The following is a 6,531-nucleotide window of genomic DNA, read 5'->3' as shown; positions in this document are numbered from 1 at the left end:
TATTAAATAAAATATTAATATTTAAATGATAAATTATTAATATTAAAATAAAAATAAATTATTAATATTTAAATATAAATGAATAAATAAATAATCATAATAACATCTAATATTAATGATTAAAGTATAAAGAAAAATTAATATTTAAACTATCAATTTTTAATATTTTAAATAAATTATACATTTTTAATGTTTAAAAATAAAATAATTTAAAAATAAATAATCATAATAACATTTAAATTATCAATGAAATATTAGTATTTTTTAATATTAATGATTAGATTATAAATAAAATATTAATATTTAAAAATAAGATAAAATAAAATAATCATATATATAATAAAGGTATTTTTATTTTTTTATTTTTTATTCCTTTCTTATTCCAAAGTTATTGTTACCAACTAAATACTGCAATAAATCATAATAGTTATTCTTGCCCTATTCCATTTATTATACCAAACTACGTAGTATATATTCTATTCTATTCTCACCTCATTCTATTCCCAAGTATCTAGAATATAACAGTCAAGAGTAATTTTCACCGTAGTTTATAATAAAATTTGTTAGCAACTACATTCCAATATGCAAAACTAAGTTAAACAATTTAAATATAATAAGAAAAAAATAATAACATATGAGGATAGTAAAAATGATACCATACGAGAATAAAAATATAAAAACAGGATGATATATAAGTGTAACTTTATAAACGAGTGGATAAATTCATATTCACAAGCTTTTCTATGTATTAATGAGTATAAAATCCAATACAACCAAGTGACTAAGAAATGGGCAAAACTTTTTTGCTTTTCCTTTTGGATAACAAACATCACTATGAATTGGACCCCAAGTTTGGATTAGTTTTTTATTATAAAAAAATTAAATAATTACATAGGAAAGGAATTACTATTTTTTTAAAGTAAGGACTTTTGATATTTTTATTATTTAATCTTAAAAAAATTTTATATACAAAAATAAATAGTAAATTTCCAAGAACAAAAAAAATAGTAAAATTTTTAAAAATTATATATATAATTTTCAATGTTTTCTTATTTTATTTGATTTATATCTTCTTCAGTTTAAAGCAACTTTCCGTTGGAAGTGACCAATTAATGTCATTACTTGACCAATTAATGAATATGAAACTTAAAAGTCTCAAGTCTTCTTTGCTTATCATCCAGACAACACGTTGGCTCTACTACATCTCTTCGATCATGCCTAAAAGGAACATGAATTGGTTGGAAACAGTTCTGCTTGTGAGGTGTTTGGTTGTTTGGTTCCATATGGTTTTCTGCTATCATGTATCAGTTTTTAATTTCACATGTATATAGTTTGAAGTAGCTAATTAGGAAGAAAGGTTTTAATCACATCTGTCATGGCCCAGAACTCCCATCGAGCCCGTGACAACCGCCACGTTGTCCCGATCGACACTCATTACCCAAATTGTCAACCGAAACCCCGCAAGGCTTTAATATCAATTTCTCTTTTCCCCGATGAGCAACCGTTACCAAATATTATGTTCTAAAAGAATTTAAGCTATTTCCAACTGAAATCAATAAAAAAATGATTTCTGTCTCACAGGGGCATTTTGGTCATTTTTTCTCAAAAGTTTTGAAACCAGTTAAAAATGTAGTATGCAAGTATAAAACACATAATTCATAATCAAAAATAAATTTAAATGTCTAAAACTTTCATTTAAAATGAAATTATAATTATTTGAATATAATAAAGATATAGAATAAAATATTCAATTTTTTCATAAAACAATATTTTTAGAACACTGTAAATAATTTTTACAACGAAAAAGCAAAATAAATTCATATATATTGTAATATAGATAACCAAAGTATAAAATTAAATTTACAGTGACACGTGGGCCCACGAACGACTAAAAGTGTCAAAAGAATTGAACCTACATATTTTGAGGATGCCAATCCAATTGTAGTCCTCGATGAAATGAGCTATTTACCGACTATTCTGATGCTTCAAATGGGTGGAAAGGAGGGTGGTGAGATTATAAAATCCTAGTGAGTAAACAAATATCATTTAAAATATCTAAAGACGAGTAAAAAGAGACTATTAAAACATTTCATCAAACTGTAATTTATCATTTTTTAACTTATTTCAACTAAATGAAATCAATTTATTTAAATCAAGTAATCAGTATGGCTTATGAATTTCTTAAAAAGCTTGGCTCTTGCCAAAAATTATTATTATACTCAGTTATATGGGATACTTTGACCGAGGGCTATCCTAACTGAGTCCGCCAAGGCTATTAGAAAGTCATGTATGCATAAAACATGTGTTCATTTTGAAAATATAGCCGTTCCTTGGCGTTGGCAGAGCTCACCTTCACGTGGTAGTTTGGCGTGAAGTGAACTATAAAATCATACCTCGAGAGTTATCCTACTCGCCTCTCCAACCGAGGTAAAATATAACGGGGTTTACCGTGCCCCTCTAATAGGCTAGTCCATGGAAACCCGCCACTGCAGTAAGCTAAACCCACCATACAATAAAATTTTGATAGCATGACAGGGCTAATATATTACTACCCAGCCTGTAAGGGTAAAATAAAACAATTCATACAATTCATAAAACACAGCCCAGCCAGTCATGCCAACACAATAACATAAGCCATCAATTCAATCTTAAATTTACAATATATCAGTGGTCTCCAATTACTCTATTTTCAAAATCATCATTCAGTTTCCAAAACAATTTATAAAATCTTTTTATTTAAACTCATTTTTGTGTATAAAACTTAAAATTTACCATTTAACTCATTTTCATAAAATTTCACCAAAACTGAATTAAAACATACTTTAGATAATTAAAATGATAATAAGATCACTCACAGTACTAGGAGTTCGATATACTCCTATTCTCGATCTTCGGACATAATCTCTTTACCCTTATTAGAGGGCTCACCACCTATACATCATAAGTGACACGAATTTCAATAAATTGTGTCAATTTATCATAAACTATTTTAGGCTCTCTAAATCTAAATGAATGGATGCGATGGGATGCAAAATGTCTGATTAATCACTTAAATGTGATATTCGACCTAAGTCACACTATACTCAGCCTTGTAAAGCCCGACCTTATAAAATACTATTCATGACATACCTATGATGATAGCATGATTGCAGGCTAGAAGAGTCTCGAAAAATTTACAAAAGTCGGTATTGTACCTAGAGGTACAACAAAGTTGATTTAATCATCGAACTAGATCAAATAGAAATTTTAAGGTGAGATTAAGATCGTCATAGTCCAAGGATGACTCAAAATGGTAATTCGGAGTTTGAGGATCAATTTGGAGTCGAATCAGAATTTTCACTATCTAGGGGCAAAATGATCATTTGCCACCTGGGGACAAAATGGGAATTTTAAAAAAGATTTTTTTGACCCCATTTGACTTATTGGAGTATAATTTGACTTATTGGAGTATGATTTGAGGTTTAGAAGTGAAAATTTTTAATTTCGGTATAATTTGGAGTAAAAAGGTAAAATGGTAATTTTGCCACCCCAGGGGCAAAATTATAATTTTCCAACATCAGGACATTTTTTCCAGCACATGGTCTTCCTTTATCTTCATCTTTGACCCTTGACTAATCATGAGGTGGAGATAAAATGTTTAAATTTTTAAAATTTTAAAAATAGACCAATAAGAAAAACCCTTGTGTCAAGCTTAGGATATTTTATTATTTAACTAAAAAATCAGCATAAATCAGCCCATTACTCTCCAAATATTCGGCCAAGCAAGGAAGAGAGAGAAAGAGAGGAAGAACAAACCATAGGTGAGGAATTTCAAGAGAAAAAGTGTGGAAAATCAAGGAAAACAAGTGAAAAAGGTAAGATTTTTCAACTTAAGCTTGAAATATATTTTCCTTAAGCATTTCTCCTTATTTTCCATGCTTAAATTACATGTTTTTATGATGAATTGTTGGCTGATCAAAATGGGTTAGCAGAGAGAAAGTTGTTAGATTAATTTGATTTTAAGTTATGTTAGTGTTTTTAGTTAGTTTAGCATATTTAGAAACAAAACAAAAAGAAAAGAATTTATTTTCTCCCACAACCATTAATGGCCGAATTTACCATGTATGAGTGAGGATGAGTTTGATTTTTATTCTAGGAGAATTGGTTAAGAAATGATGAATTATGAGCCTAGAAAAATAATGAAAATTTTCGGAGCAAAAATAATAATTTTTACCCATTAGGGGTATTTTCGTAATTTGCTGTCAAGACTGATAATTTGCACCACACTAGGGACACTAAGTCAATTTGGGTGCAATTGAGGTATAGAAACTGAAAAAAATTAATTTGAGATTAAATTGGACGCGTTAGTAATTTAATCGGATGATAAGACGAATTAGGCCAATATTGAGTTTAGATAGTTACCAGTGCATTTTTGCATTCCATATTATGCATTAATAGTCTAAATTAGTTTAATTTCAATTTAGTACCAATGTAGTGAATTTCTCGATTTTATACTGTGTCAAGGTGGTGAGTCCTCTGATAAAGGCAAGGAAATTGCATCCGAGGACCAGTAGACAAAGTGTGTCGAAAGTCAGCATTCTAGACATTGTGAGTAAACTTACTATCATTTTAATTATCTAGGGTGGTTTTTAGATGATTTCATAAATTCTATGGAAAAAAGAATTTAAAAAGATAAATTTTCATATTTTATGAATAAATGTGTTTCAATGAAATTAAATTATAAATTGTTTTGAAATTAATAGTTTTTTTGAAAAATAGAGTACACGGAAATTGTTAATTTTGGCAATTTAATTGTTTAAATTGATTAGCTTATGATAAATCGAGCATGATTGGGTAGTTGGCAATTGTATTGAAATACGAATTGTTTGGTTGCCTTGAAAGACTACGAATTACAAAATTGCCATATCATGTTATTGAGCTTTATTGTATGGTGGATTATATATATTAATTAATCACTGCAGTAGGGGGTTTCTGTGGACCAACCTTTTAGAGGGGCACAGTAAACCCCATTATATTCTTACCTCGAACGGAGAGGCGCGTAGGACATCTCCTGGGGTAAAGTTTAGAGTTCACTTCACGCTAAACCACCACGTGAGGGGGAACTCAGCCAATGCCAAGGAACGGCTATGTTTTCAAAACAAAAACATGATTTATGTGAAATGTGAATTTTAATAGCCTTGGCGGTCTCGGTAGGATGCCTAGGTCAAGGTGTCCCTGAGAATGGATTTATGACACAAGTCTAGTTTTTATGGAATTCATAAGCCTCTTTACATATTTTAAATGAAATGTATTCTTATGTTGTGACCCAGTTTACGATGATTTATTTTATTATCTCCATGTACTCAACTCTAGATATTTATGATGATGTCTGTTTACTTATTGGGATTTTATAATCTCACCACCCTCCTTTCCACCCATTTCAGGTTCAGTATAGGCTGTAGATAGCTGATCTCATCGAGGACTACCGTTGGCTCTGCAATTTTCAAACCGTAAGTTCACAGTCCTCTTTACTTTTATTTATTCGGGGGCCCTCTTGTTATTGTAAATTAAATTAAATATTTTGGCTCACTGTATTTCAATATGTATAAATTTATTTAGCTTTTACGCTATAAAAATTATTCACGTATAACTCTATAAATATTGTTTTATAAGAAAATAGAATATTTTACTTAATATTTCTTTTATTTTCTTATTATATTCAAATAACCGTAATTTCATTTTAAATGAAGATTTTAGACTTTTAAACTCATTTTGAATAAGAATTATGTGTTTTGTACTTGTATATTACGTTTTAGCCAGTTTCGAAATTTTTGAGAAAAATGACCAAAATACCCTTGTGAGACGAAAATTAATATTTTATTTTTTTTTAGTTCGAAACAGTTTAAAATCTTTTAGAACATGATATTTGACAATGACTGCTCACAAGGGAAATGAGAAACTGATAGTAAAGCCTTGCGGGGTTTCGGGTTGACATTTCAGGCAATGAGTGTCTACTAGGACACCGCGGCGGTTGTCACGGGCTCGATGGGAGTACCAAGTCGTGACAGGCCTAATCGGCCTAAATCTCTAATTTAACTCCAAATCAATTCTTCTCACTTTTTAAACTCCAATTATACCTAAGTTACCTTAGTGACTGTGGATGAGATTCAATTTATTAGTCTCGGGTTAATAATCACACATGTTTATACGTTAAGCAAAAATTTAGATTTTCACACCAAAATTTCTCATTTAATTTCTAGCCTCACCAAACATCAAATATCACCAAAATATCATAAAATATCATCAATTTCAGCCGCAATATCCTCCCTAGAAAATTCGGCCAATGATGGGTAATGGGAGAAAATGAATTTTTCTTGTTGGTTTGTTTCTAGACATGATAAACTAACTAAAAACACTAACATAACTTAGAATCAAATCAATCCAACTTCATTCTCTCTCCATACCCATTCCAACCAGCCATGAATTCACCATGAAAACATGAAATCTAACCATGGAAAATGAAAAAGAAAGCATGGGTAGTGTAAATCACAA

General features: G+C 29.8%; 1 long non-coding RNA gene across 1 annotated transcript in view; it reads right to left on the bottom strand.

Moving 5' to 3' along the window:
- Positions 2,890–6,531, bottom strand: part of LOC108663720 — a 10,869-nt gene continuing 7,227 nt past the window's right edge. The window contains exon 3 of the long non-coding RNA XR_001929731.1: positions 2,890–2,931. This is a non-coding gene — a long non-coding RNA (uncharacterized LOC108663720). The remainder of the gene's footprint in view (positions 2,932–6,531) is intronic.

This window comes from Theobroma cacao, chromosome 10, assembly GCF_000208745.1.
Source record: "Theobroma cacao cultivar B97-61/B2 chromosome 10, Criollo_cocoa_genome_V2, whole genome shotgun sequence".
In the NCBI taxonomy this organism is placed as follows: domain Eukaryota; kingdom Viridiplantae; phylum Streptophyta; class Magnoliopsida; order Malvales; family Malvaceae; genus Theobroma; species Theobroma cacao.
Note: the sequence above shows the minus strand (reverse complement) of the source record. Positions and strands in the feature narration are given on the sequence as shown.